Source organism: Triturus cristatus, chromosome 8 (assembly GCF_964204655.1).
Source record: "Triturus cristatus chromosome 8, aTriCri1.1, whole genome shotgun sequence".
NCBI classification, from domain to species: Eukaryota; Metazoa; Chordata; class Amphibia; order Caudata; family Salamandridae; genus Triturus; species Triturus cristatus.
Genome location: NC_140591.1, coordinates 129,683,820 through 129,697,854, shown reverse-complemented (window position 1 = coordinate 129,697,854; position 14,035 = coordinate 129,683,820). Strand labels below are relative to the sequence as shown.

The following is a 14,035-nucleotide window of genomic DNA, read 5'->3' as shown; positions in this document are numbered from 1 at the left end:
TCTCCTAGAGCTTTGGTAATTGAGGACTCACAAGAACTAAATAGAATCATTTCTTGATATTGATGTATTTACCCTTCTTAAATTTACTGATAAAATCTAACCATCCTTAACCCTGTTTCTGTCTCTCCATGATTTGCCTCCAATGATTGATTGTGCATTCCAGTTGAGCAGTAATGAGGGATGGGAATTCTAGTAGTGAGATCACTGGTAATCGTATTATAATGTTACTATTCTGTATAGATCTAACTGAATTATTGGTTTGCATGATTTTAATTCAACTAAATTTCTTCAGGAGATTTAGTATAGCACTGATAATACTTTACCTCTATAGCTTAGTTCTGAGAATTGTATATATCAATCTAATTATGAGTTTATAGATTAGGTATTCAATTCTTGGTCCTCATTGGACAACTAGATTGGATCTCCTATATCCGACCCCTCTTAGCAGGATTCAAGATCCATCAGAGAATCTAGCAAATTAATTTGAGGTGTAGAGTTAGGAGACAAAGTGAGATTAAAGTAAGTGGGCCCAGTGGCGCTACAGCATTGGTTTCTAAATACAGCAGGAAGTTGCAGAAGACCCCCTATGCTTGAAAACGACTGCATATTATTCTGCACCCTTACATATTCTGCAGTGATTAAAAGTATAATCACTGCAGAGTATGCAAGGGCACTGTGTGGAATGCAGTGGTTTCTAAATACAGTGGTAAGAGGGAGCAGTCCCTCTATGTTTAGAAACCACTGCATATCACTTGAAGCCCATACCTACTCTGCAGTGATTAAAATAGTTATCACCGCAGAGTATGTAAGTGGTATTCAGTGGTTCTAATCACTGTGGGAGGAGCGAGCACATTTGGACATTTTACTGTGTCCCTTGCATTTATCTTTTGATACGGGGTGCATTTTGCACTAAGAAAATACTGCAAAAAAGGCTAACTGTGTCCCAGCATAGAAGTCTTTGAATCTAGTGGAATTTTGATGTAATTACATGTGATTCTGTGCAATCAAACTCTCCGCATTCCACCCATCCCTGTATTTTAGCCACAATACATCTAATATTCCATAACCCAAAAGATGACAAACAAATAGAAAATAAACTTAAGAAAAGTTCACATAGATTAAAACAATGCATTGATAAATCCACACTGAGAGGTAGTCCGGCATTTGTTTGAAAATAAGAGGAACGAAGAAAAAAGTATAGGAGATAGTGGAAGTTAAGGATATAGAGAAATCTACAGGATAAGGAATGCCCAAAAGGAAAGAGGAAGAGATAAACTAGAAGGGAGGAAATAAGGATTTTTTTACACTTATTTGTCTTCACCTCTTTCTTCCTAGGGTCTCCCATATGGAAGGCTCTCCACCTGTGAAGAAACAAAGAACACGTTCAGGGCAGAAGAAATAATAGGACATTCTCAAGACTGTTTCTAAAGAAAGCATCATTTCCCTAATCAAGTAACCTTGTTTAGAGAAGAGAAAAGAAGAAAATAAAAGAACCATTCCCTTTGTATGTGCATAAATGTTTCTTCTTTTCTTTGTTCCTCGTCTTCATTCTCATTGGAAAATGTCTGAAATTACAAAGTGAATTGAAACTATGTTTTATTCTGAGAGTTCCAGCTCAAATAGGAGGACTGTTTGACACAAATGCCTATTCCTTCGCCTATGCCTACAACAGCTTAATTTTAATTTAGAAATTAAACCCCTTAACTGTCCATTGTTCTATAACTCAATTATTGAGTGGACCCCATTATTTAATGAACTGAGTTTACTCTAATTGATGTTTAATGAGGTACCTTAATGTAGGCACATATTGGCTCATGAAAATGAGGTTTAACAATGTCCAGTAAACTATGGGAGAAACAAGTGAGGCACATTTTGGGGTGTTCAAATGTTGGGGTGAGATTTTGCTTGCACACCCTCAAATTTGGGGAAGAGCCAGATGACTTTCCAATGCTACTAGGGATGTAGATAAGATTTCTTTCAGATTTTGCTGCTCATTTGAGAATTTGAATATTTTTGATTTTGCTTCATTGCTGAAAGCTTGCACGGCTATGACGTTATGCTTCTGCTCTTTACAATCTCTGTATTGCACTTTTTGTGATAAATCTATATACATTTTCTATTTCCACCCTTGAACGCACTCATTGAGTCTGTCATTCCCTATTGACTGAATTGTTGTCCCTTATCTTAGGACACATAGTCTCATGTTGCTGAGATGTCCTTTCGGTTGTAAGAATTTAGGGGTTCCTCCCACTCCACCAAACTCTCAAAGATGTACTGTTTTCTGGGAAAAATTTCTAATCCAAATGCATTTTTTGAATTTTTAAATATGGACTAATATACCTTACTCTGTTGCAAAAATCTGAATTTTCACATGTTGTAACAAAACAAAAGACTACAGTATAGCAATAAATGAAATAAATGCAGTCACTTAGAAGAAATGTGTTTTTTATTTGTAGCTGGAGGAATATCTGAATGAGCTGAATGGTACTTTAACAAGATGATGATTGGCAGGTTACGCAAACAAAACACTGATTGGCAGGTTATAAATTCAGTCCTGGCAAGGCAGACTAAACCTTTCATGCTCCCAAAAGGTTTGTACATTGAGTACTGCGACCACATAATAGTAACATCTGTCATTTACAGCATGTGGTAAAATAGAATGGTTTGTCAATGAAAATCTGCTTAAAGAATTCTGATGCAAATATGCTGCTTCAATTTGAAAACCTTCAACAGTGTTGTGACTGTAGCATAGAATTTACAACTTTGGATCAGCTTCTTCAACACTTTATGCAGTAACATTGAATTTAGCTGTTAAAAAATATGTGCTGGCATAATACCGCAGTCTCTTTACACCCACAGATTAAAATATGTGTACAGTTTTTATTTTCTACAGGTGGAGATTTGAAGTTGAGGGTGGAAAAGGGATGATGCAGATGTTTAAAACACTCACAAAGATATCTGGATAGCCACTTTTTGGGTATTCACAAACAATTTACATGGCCATTCCCACATAGAAACACTTACAACTCTACACCGGAAGTTGTGTTATTTCAGTGCGAGGGAAAAAGGAAAAATCCACAATTCAATGGCAGTGTAGGAGGAGATGTTTTTCCTCCAGGAAATAAAATATAATGAAGTAGGCAAAAAAGGGGAGAAAGTTGAATGCAACAATGCATATTCCTGCTAAACTGGGTCATTGGGATTGTCAGCTCTGCAGACAATCTACAGGAGTTAGTTTCCTGAAGACTGAGTATTTAAGAAAATCTATATATTTTGTCTGCAAAAACAAAACAAATACTGGAAATATGTCAGTACAAAGGCATATTCCGGCAAACATAAAACTAAGAAAGAACTTCCTTTTTCATAGCAAGAGGATCTATCCTACCCATCTTTAAATTTAATTATAGTGTGCCAGCATGATTGTAGTCATGTTGGCACATTTGCTATAGCTGTTCACGAAACAACGTCATTTGAAAGGTAAAGACATTTTATTTAAAATCCTTTGCTAATTTTGAAACAGCAGAATACACAACACACATCTGAGTCTTCAGGAATTATGTGATGAGTCTGGTATTAACATTATGCTTTTTAATGCAAGATCAATTGTTTAACACACACCATTTGATATGATGAACTCAGTCCATTACAAGCTGCCACCTGGATATTGATCCACCATTAGCAAATATAATGACTGGTGTCATTTGATTAAAGGGAGAGGATGTAGGCTTACCGCTAGAGCGGTCAACCTCAAAGCTGGGGAGCTGGGTTCAAGTCTCGGCATGGACGCTGTGCCTAACAAAAATGAATGTGTCCATCTGTAACGAAACTGGTGCTCATGTAAAGCGCTCTGATACCTGATATCTTCTGGTCTGGCTCTCTCTATATAAAATTCTTTAAAAAAGTACGGTCAACTGAAGTGACATCACAGCTCCATTTCCCCAATAAGATCTTTTACTCCAAAGACCATAAGAACAATTTAAGGAATGGCATGAGAGGAAGACACGGTCCTGGTGAAAAAAAAAACAGTATTGCATAAGAAGAAATTAAGAAAATGCAGAAATAAGTGAAGAACTTGTATAGGTAAGTGTGGCAGTATGAGTGAAAGTTAGAATAAAATATGATTCTAGAGTTGTAAATAGAGGACAGGAGGGAAAGACAATAGAGAAAAAATAAAATAAGATGGTGAAGGACAATATGCTGTAAATAAAATAACCTCACTTTTAGAAAGAAGAGAAAATATGGTATTTTATTGCAGCCTTTTATATAGTGTTTCCTTCCACTTGAAATGCTCCCTTTGCATCAGGTTCCAGAGCACCATTTCTGAGAGTATGGTACAAAAGGGTGTTGGTTCTAAATTGTCCTATATGGAGGTGTTGGGTGAGGTGTTTACTGTTTGGAGATATGGTTAAAATATGGCATGGTGGTGGTACTGAGCATAATAGTTTAAGAGAGAAGTGTAGTGAAGACTGTGTGAAAAGACACAGAGCCGAATGCAAATACCTGTGTCTTTTATAGGGAGAGGTTAATTGTATTGATTTAGTTCATGTTCTGAGAATGAAGAAGTCAATATAAAGACTTTATTTAAAAAATTATTCATTTCAAACATTATTCAAGTTCTTCATTTAAGAACATGCTTTCCAAAGCCAAGCCAACACGTGTTTCACAAGCTTCTTGCTTCTTCAGGACTGTTATATAAAAACATAAGTGGCATTCTCTTAGTGTCGACATCATATGTTAGAGCAAATTTTCCAACAAACAATTAAAAGTGGATATATGTTAGTAGTTTTCTACTTCAAATCCCACAACTATAAAGCAAAGAAACCAAAATAATATATATGAATACCATCTCTCAACTACATACAAGATGAAGAAAAAAAAAAAAAAGAAGTGAAGAAATAGAAAAACTTAAATGAAACAAATACAACCTGAAAGAAGGAAGGGAAAGTGGAAAGGATACACCAACCATTTGAAGTGAAATACACGGTTCCCGGGGAGAACATGGCAGCCGGAAGCTAACGGCCGCGGCCGAGCTCCTCTGGCGTGTAACGTCTAATCTCGCCAGGAGCTACAGCGGGCACTTTTGAGATGGTTTTTCCCAAAATAAGCGAATGCCGTACCCCCAGCTTTATTTTCATTACCTTGAGTCCGGTGTACTTAAGGATATATTGATGGCTTTATGCGGCGCCTCTCCTTTAGGTCTGATGGTGTGCAATGTTAAGGGAGGAGTGGTCCTGGAGCCTTCGTGGCTCTGATTCGTGGGCGCGGCAAGGGAGTGGAGGCGGCGGATCCCCGGCCTGCAGTTCTAGGTCTTCTCCTGTGGAGCCTGCGCCCTCCAGTATGCCCCGAGTAAGAGCTGTGGCAGGCTGACGTGAGTAGTCGGCCGGGGGAACAGCTTGGAGAGTCCTCAGGAGGCTGGAGGCAGTCTACGGTATCTATCTAGGAGCGCTACCGGCGTTTTTGTGCGCAAGGGAAGAGGTAAGGTCTCAGAATCTTTTCCTGGGGACTTATTGGATCCCCTAATTGTTTGGCCTACCTCTCCCCCTGATGTGCCCAGCGAGGATGTATTAGTTCAGAAGGTTAATACAGCCAACGCTGAAGGTGCCATTCTGAGAGCCCTCTATGAATCTTTTGCAACGCGGAGTGGGGCTGGGGGTTTGGTTGGGACTGTTTTTTTTCAGGAGGGTTATAAGAACTGCATGGAGAAGTGTGGGAGCAGTGTCCCCTATAGAACCCCTCACTGTGCGACTGTAAAACAAACGTTAGAGTCTACCATCTGTTGCTATACCTTGCACAATAGGGCTCCTAACCTTATTTCGGCTTTGCCTAAACCTTCATCAGTTTCCCCCCCAATTACAGAAGTTAAGGCTACCGTGAGACAGGATAAAGGAAGAGTTATTCCAGAGAGTACCCCCCCTGGTAGGGGAAGGGGGAGGAGGAAAGCCAAAGGGGGTCTGTCTTCTAAACTTAGAATAACACCATCATTGAAGACGTACTATAAGGTGTTATCCACTACCTCCGATAGGGGGCAGAATAAAAAACCCACTATGGCTTCTACTACTACTACTCCACCTGGCCCCTGTGCATCTATAGAAAACCGTAAACTTTCTATTAGCCTCTCTACCAGTGCAATAGGTGAGATGGATACACCTTCGGGCCAGCAGGTGGTTGTCCACCCATCAGTGGAGTTATCTAATAGTTTCTCTGTATTATACAACCATGAAAATGTCTCTGGTACCCTCTCAGTAAAGGAGAAAGTAGATGTTTTTCTTCCTACACCTGGGACCCTGTTAGCTGGACCATCTATTCCTCCCTTGCCTCTGACTATCATTCCCCCTGGGCCATTGGCTGATATCTTTTTTTTTGTCCTCATTTTCAACCCACTTAGGCTTGCCCACACTGATGATAAGAGAAAAGTTCCACCGTCTCAGTACACTGGATCTGCAGGCTTATACCCAGTAAGGGCCCAGCCTGCCGGTGTTATCTCAATCTAACAGTTTGAAGACAGTGCCCTCTTGGGAGGCCCATTACTCAGCTTAAAATGCTGGAGCGTCTCAATCATACCCATAAGAATGCTAAAGGGTATACCAGAGAGGGAGGGCTGTGTAATCCTTGGACTAGGGGGGGGGAAAAAAAAAAGAAAAAAAAACCCTAGCTCCATTTCAACAAATTCCAGAAGTCTCGCTTCTTCTTATTTCCTGCCCTTGAGAGATCCAGTCTGGATATCCTCAACAGAGAAGTCTGCCAATCTTGATATGTGGGTGGTAAAGAGTCTTTCCATTTAATGCAGATCTCTCTTCTGGCAAGTAGAATGGCGTAAAATAAAAGTTTCTTGGATGGACCTTCCAAATTATTTGCGAGGCCAAAGATAAGCATAGGTAGATTGATAGCAATATGTATCCCCAGTGACCTTGTAAGTGTATTGCCCACCCCATCTCAAAAATCAGTAAGGGCAGGGCAGTTCCAAAACATGTGGATATCTGAAGCTGTGATTTCCCCACATTTCACACAACATACTGGTGGACCATTTGAGAATGTTGTTAGCCTCTGAGGTGAATAATAGGCTCTGTGGATTGTGAAGAGATGATTCCTGCGCAGCCAGGCTGGTTTTAGTGTCCCACAACATTTTACAAGAATTTAACCATAGTGACTGGAGATCTTGTTGTGGGATACAGCTCTCCCAGAGTAAAATAGGCAGTTGAAATTCACCATCCTCCTCTTCCATAATGCACCGATACCAAAACGCAACTTCTTTCTTTGCTGGAGATTTTTGTAAGATCAAGTGCTCAAATTGGTTGCTACCGCCCAATAGATGTTTATTTCGGGAGGCTTCAACTGCAGTGGCCCAGCTGGTTAGTTCCAGATATTTAAATCTAGAGAGAGATAGACCTACTTTATCTCTGAGAACCTCCCAGGGAACTAATGTGTTATCCACAAAAAGATCTCCCCACCTCTCAATTCCAGCCGTCCTAAGGGGAATTGATAGACTGTCTAACAGACATTCTGGAGTCCCTGGAGAATTCCAGATTGGAGCACAACTAGAAAAATGTCCCAACTTCAGCGAAACCCTTAGCTTAACCCACATTCTTACCAACCCCTGTAATACCTTCAGCCTAACTTTTTTGAAGAATTTAGGGTTACCATACTTATATAAAAAACCTTCCTCTGGGATACCAGACCCTCTCAACATGGCCAAGAACATAATACCAACTCCCCTACTAGCGGGTGTCTTTAATAACATATGCGAGTGGGAGAATTGAAACGCCCAAGCATAAAGCTGTATATCAGGGCCTGCTAGGCCTCCCTTCTCTCTACGCCTTCTAATTTTCTTCCAGGCTATCCTGGAATGTCGAGAAGCCCAAACAAATGTAATAAGTTCGCTTAGGAGTTTAGCCAAAGCACCTGTGTCAAAAAATAAAGGAATGGCATCAAAAAGAAAAGTGTATCTAGGCAAAATGGACATCTTGATTAAATTAACTCGCCCCAGTATTGATAAAAGTAGTAGAGCCCAAGATTTCATTAACTTCCGAGTTTCTCTTGCAACCAGCGTTAAATTGTAGGTAGGTATCTTATCAATATCTTGGAGAATGTGTATTCCCAGGTATCTCATATTAGTTTTCAAAAGGGGGAGCTGATGCTGAGCCTGCATGTTCCACACCATTATTTCGGTTTTAGAAGTGTTTACCTTGTACCCTGAAACTATACCAAATTCTTGTGCCAACTCCATAACTACGGAGTAAGCACTATTCAGATCTGATGTAAATATCAAAACATCATCGGCATACAAGGCCACTTTTTTTTCCCATTCCCCATACTTAAAAGAAGATACTCTATACTCATCTCTCAACAATTGGGCAAAAGTTTCAATATATAGATCGAACAACAATGGGGAAAGGGGACACCCCTGACGCGTACCCCACGAGATCTCAAAGGGTTCTTCTAGGGAGCCATTTATAAATAAATTAGCCGATGGTTTACTGTATAAGAGTGCGATAGACCGCCTAAACTTATTGCCGATCTTAAACTTTGCCGGGGCCTCTGACAGGAACAACCAGTTGACCCTGTCGAAGGCCTTAGCAGCGTCAAGGGTCACCACTGCCAGTGGGAGAGACCACGTTGGGGCCAGATCTATAGCCCAAATCAAATCATAGGTCAGCTCTGACAGATGACGCCCCCCAACAAAGCCCCTTTGGTCCTGATGTAAAAGATCCCCTGCAACTCTTCCAAGCCTAGTAGCCAATATAGAGGCGTAGATTTTATAATCCGCGTTTAATATAGTGATTGGCCTATATGATTCACAGCTTGAAGGCGATTTTCCCGGCTTTAATATTAGGGTCATGGTTGCATTATTCCAAGACGGCGGGGGCGCCATACCATCTTGAAGGATTTGATTAAATAGGGTTGTCAGGACCGGAACGACTTCCTTAATAATACATCTATATATCTCAGAGGGAAGACCGTCCGGACCTGCTGCCTTGCCCTTTTTCATTCTCATTATTTCTTTATAGACCTCCTCCTGAGTTACCGATTGATCTAAGACCGCTTGTTGTTCCGGGTTTAGTGCAGGGACATTTATCTTACTTAACCAAGACTGAATTTTCATAAGATCTGACTCGCCATCCTCCCTGTAAATTTCCCGAAAAAAGGAGTGAAACACCCCTCTGATGTCCTCATCAGAAATATAGGATATACCATCCTTGAAGACAGAGTTGATATGATTTCTTGCTTGATCAGATTTTACTTTCCAAGCAAGTAGTTTCCCTGCACCTTCGCCATATTCAAAATGGGCTATTCTGCTAGCCTCCCACCTTTGCATTAAACATGAACTCAATGCAGCTTCAAGCTGCCCCTTAAGATCGCGCAATTTGGCTTGTATTCCCACAAGTGAACACGGGTTTTGCAAATCGAGCAGTGTTTGTGTAGTTTTAATTTTGCTCTCTAACTCAGAAATTTCTTCCTTATATTTTCACGTTTTATAGACCGTAATGCTAGTTATACTACCCCTCAAAAAAGCCTTAAATTTCTCCCATACATTGACCACTGAAGCGGTGTCCAGATTCCTCACCATAAAACTTTCGGTCTCTCTCCGGAGGGTGAGTGAGATGTCATCTGATGCCATTAGTGAACGGTCCATAGACCATGTCCTCGTCAAAGGTACCACAACTCAAACTAGAACCAAACTCACTGCCGAGTGGTCCGAAAGATGAGAGGGGAGGTAGGAAATATTTTTCACCATTTTCTTCAAAGAGTGGCTAACAAGTATGAAGTCGATTTTAGATTGATGTTTATACTTATAATTTCAAAACGAGTATTCACGTCTAAGACCCGACCTGGCCCTCCATATATCTAAGTACCCAAATTGTTTCATGACAACCATGAGACAAGCTCTTGTTTTAGGAGAGGTTAACGCACGATTATTTGTGGATTTATCTACTAATGGATCTAAAACTATATTAAAATCGCCGGCTAATATGACTGGTTCTGGAAAATCCAACAAGGCTGATATTAAGTTTTTAAACGAAGAAGGGTCATCCTGATTCGGACCATTATAGCCAGCAATCCTCACTCTCAAACCAATCAACTGGAGTTCTGCAACAGCCCATCTGCCACTTGGGTCAACCGTTGATGATCTGAGAGTCGCTTGTGCAGCACTTTTAACCAGGATTGCTACACCTCTTGTATTAACTGATTTTGTGGTACAAATTACAAAATCGATCCATCTTGACTTCTTAGCTAAGGCTAATAGCTCCTGCTCATTCAAATGTGTCTCCTGTAAGACAATGATCTGCACACTACTATCACGTAAATATTGAAAGATCCTTTGTTTTCTAGGATTAGTGCGCAATCCATTGACGTTCCAGGAGAGAACATGGTTTGAATTCATAAGAAAACTACCAGCATTGGATACAGTTTCACCAGCCCATTTAGCCTAAAAAAAACAAAAGAGAAACAATGATACACATGTGCACTTTTTTTCTTTTTTCCCTTTTTTAAAGCTGCCAAACAAAGAAGAAGGCATTTTACGACTGAGAATGAGGACGTTATTATTTTATTTTTTTCCCCCTGCAACTCCCTCGTGCCCCTATCCCTACCCCAAACCCCAGTGACCCCAGTGACCCAACGACCTCCCTTACCACCCCTGAAAACCCCTCCCCCTTGTATCTGGACCTAGTCCAGTATTCGGCACCTAGCCATGTATGGCCCTTAACTGCTTAGTTGTTTTGTTATGTTTATTGTTGCTATATTCATTGCCATCTGAATGTATCGAATATTTATGACATCTAGACCATCGTTACTTGCTTAAGTCTTTCAAAAGTGCATCTGCTGCCATTACTGACTTCACATTCTGCATCTTGTTGTTAAGCATTATTTTTAGGGTTGCAGGGAATTTCAGCTGGGCAACTGCGCCCAGTTTCCTAAAATCATCCAATCTTCTGCCCAGCTCCCATTGCCTTTCAAGAGTGGTTCTTGACAAATCTGATCTTATTTGAAAGGTGCAACCACTTGCAGTTAAATATTTTTGCTTAAGTGCTAAAGTGAGGATTTGTTCTTTAAGGGCATATGTCTGAAAATTAACTAAAATCTTTCTAGGTTTCTGCCTTTGCAAGTTTCTATGGAACGGATCCCTGTGTATTCGATGGATGTCCTTAAATAACACCTCATCTGAGAGCTCAGAATCCAGAGCTTCTTTTAACAAGGCAACAACAAACCGTTTAAGGTCTCCTCCTTCTTTATCCTCCGGAACATTAAGAATTCGGAGATTGTTTCTCCTTGCGTTATTCTCTAAGGACTCTAGATGCTCAGATAGTGCTGTCTCACTCAATTTAAGAGATTTTATTTCAGCCTCAGCAGATTGTAAGTCGGCCGTGAGGTTAGTAACATTTTCTTCTAGTTGAAGTGTTCTAGTGTCTAAAAGATCCACTTTTGAGCCAAGCGTCTCACAGAGAGTTCTAATTTCAGCTTGATTAGCTGTGGAAGCTTGAAAGCCTTGTTTGATATCCTGGGATAAAGCTCTAAGCATTTCGCCAACAGTGCACTCTGGATGATTGTCAGATATATACTGATATTCCCGCACTTTTGAATCACCACGTCCGTTTGTACTCTGATGAGATTCAATAATGTTAACCGAAGATGGCGAGGAAAGTTTGAGCTCCCCCTGTCCTGCTTGTGTCAGCCTTTCAAGATCGGAGGCCCCTAGGGGAGAAAGAGCCCGTGAACCTGTAGATTTAGGAGAAATGGGATCTTGTATATCCTCCATTAGGTTAGTTGGAGCAGAATCCCCTTTAGACAGCTCCAAAATCTGAGGAAGTACCTTAAAATAGGACCTTAAAGAAGGCGTTACTTTTTTGGGCCCCCCTTGTTGGGCTTTCTGTTTTTTGGTGCCCCTTATTTTCCTTGAAACAGCCCCCACTGAGAAGGATGATAGCTCCCCCTCTTCTTTTCTTGTCGGAACACCTGTGTGCTCAGAGATCCCCTCCAAGCCTTTGGGCGTCAGATGGCTCTGATCTTCGATATCCGAATTTTGTTTAAGTAGTAAAGTTGTTGATATTCTAAAGCCAGCTTTCTTCCCCTTTCTCTTTGAATTTTTAGCTTCCAGACGATCATGTAACCCAACTAGCGCCCCCTGGCGTCTGGGTCTAAGTTTAGGAGGGGCTGTAGCAGGTTCAAGGTCTAAGATGACCACATTGGAGAGGCCGGTATCCACTTCCCTGACCCCAGAAACCTCAAACCCCCCTTCAGTGACCCCTCCAGGGTGATCCGCCCTGCTCCTGCAGACTCCACAGTGCCCCAAGCAGACCCCTACCTCGTGAAAATCCAAGACTGGTGCTTCGTATACGTCGGGGCTCCCAAGATGCCAAGATGCCAAGATCCAACGAAGAGCACCAGAGGGAACGATGGAATGATGAGAAAACCTGGAACCGAGCCCGCACATCGGCAGGGAAGGGGGCCGCACACAGTCGAAAGGGAAAAAAAAAAAGAATACGGATCTCCGCCTTTAAAAGCTCATCAAGGCGCCCTCGGTACCTCCAAGGTACTATTTTGGTTTTTTCGCCAATAAACCAGCAACCGGCAAAAAAGGAAAAAAAAATATGGCAATACTTATCCATAACGTCAGGAAAAATCAAACGAAGGGCTCCATTCACGGGAGAGGTGCCGCGGCCGCTCAACTCGTGGCCGCCATGTTTTCTCTCGTCATCGATATCTTGTTAAGTCTAAAGGAGGATATCGGGAGAAGATTCTCAACTTCAGAGACTAATCAAGCTGCTATACAGGCCTCTTGTGAGGTATTGGCGAAGAAAATTGAAGATGTCTCGCAGAGAACAGACGTTCTTGAGTTAGAGATTCCTAAGATTAAGGATGCCTTACACTCCTCCTCAGTCATGACGGACAAGCTGGTACAACAGAACAGGGATTTTAAGGATGATATAGAGCGCTTGGAAAACCACTCAAGAAAAAACAACGTGAAAATATTAAATGTTCCTGAAGATCTGGAGGGGGATGACATTAAAAACTTTGTGATCTCCCTTTTAAAGGTAACCATTCTAAAAGATTTGCCGGAAATGGACTTGGTCTCTGATATCCAAAGGGTTCACCGTGACCCATACAGGAGAAACCCAGAAAAGCAACGGCCAAGGAATATGTTAGATAATTTCCTTACATACGCTATAAAGGATTTTTTTTTATCCGTGGCCTTGAAAGCCGGTCAGGTTAAGAGCAATTCCTTTTCCAGTCCATTTTCATTCTCCATCCGGTCCGACGTCTCTCATATTACTACAACAAAAAAATGGGAGCTGGGCAAAAGAATGGTTATTTTAAACTCATTAGGGGTCAAGACTCAGTTGAGGTTTCCTGCATCCCTCCGGACTATGTGGAACAATCATATGTATAATCTGCGCCAAATAGAGGAAGTTGATGTCCTAATAGACAAAATAAGAAGTGGAAGTGGAGTATAACTGAAATAGGGGGGTAAAGGCATTTATCTGTTCTAAAAAAAAAAAAAGGAAAAGGATTTTTTTTTTTTTCTCCTCTATATATCTTTCTTTTCATTTTCTCTTCTTGTTTAGTAAGTGTATAGTTAAGAGCCGCTGGTTTCCTGGCGGGATTGGGCCCCTTCTATATTGTGTTGTCTTGTTATGGTCACGTCCAGGGGTCCTCATCCAAAGGGCTTATGCACAGAGGAGAAGGGAGGGTTCCCCAGGGTAGAGATAGGGGCTGTTGGGGTCACTTGGGGGGAAGAGGGGACGGAGGAGCACTCGTGGGAAAAAATATAAAAATTGTCCTCATTCTCAATTGCGTCTTAAGATGTAAGCCATTTCCAGAGTGTTTGATTAAGATCCGGGTAGTTGGAAGGGTCCGTAAATCATAATGAGTACCAAGACTAGATTTGTCTCGTGGAATATCAATGGGCTCTGATGTCCACGTAGACAAAGGATAGTTTTGAAATTTCTTGAACAATCTTCAGCTCAGGTCTGTCTCTTGCAAGAGACTCACCTGAGCTGCTTGGAGTGTAAGGCCGTCTTTGGGAAATATCGATGGG

The 14,035-nt window shown here is 41.2% G+C and overlaps 1 long non-coding RNA gene across 1 annotated transcript in view; it reads right to left on the bottom strand.

Moving 5' to 3' along the window:
• The window catches only part of LOC146801683 (uncharacterized), a 308,613-nt gene that overhangs the window by 89,188 nt on the left and 205,390 nt on the right, over positions 1-14,035 (bottom strand). Inside the window, exon 4 of the long non-coding RNA XR_014968029.1 lies at positions 1,322-1,361. This is a non-coding gene — a long non-coding RNA (uncharacterized LOC146801683). The remainder of the gene's footprint in view (positions 1-1,321; positions 1,362-14,035) is intronic.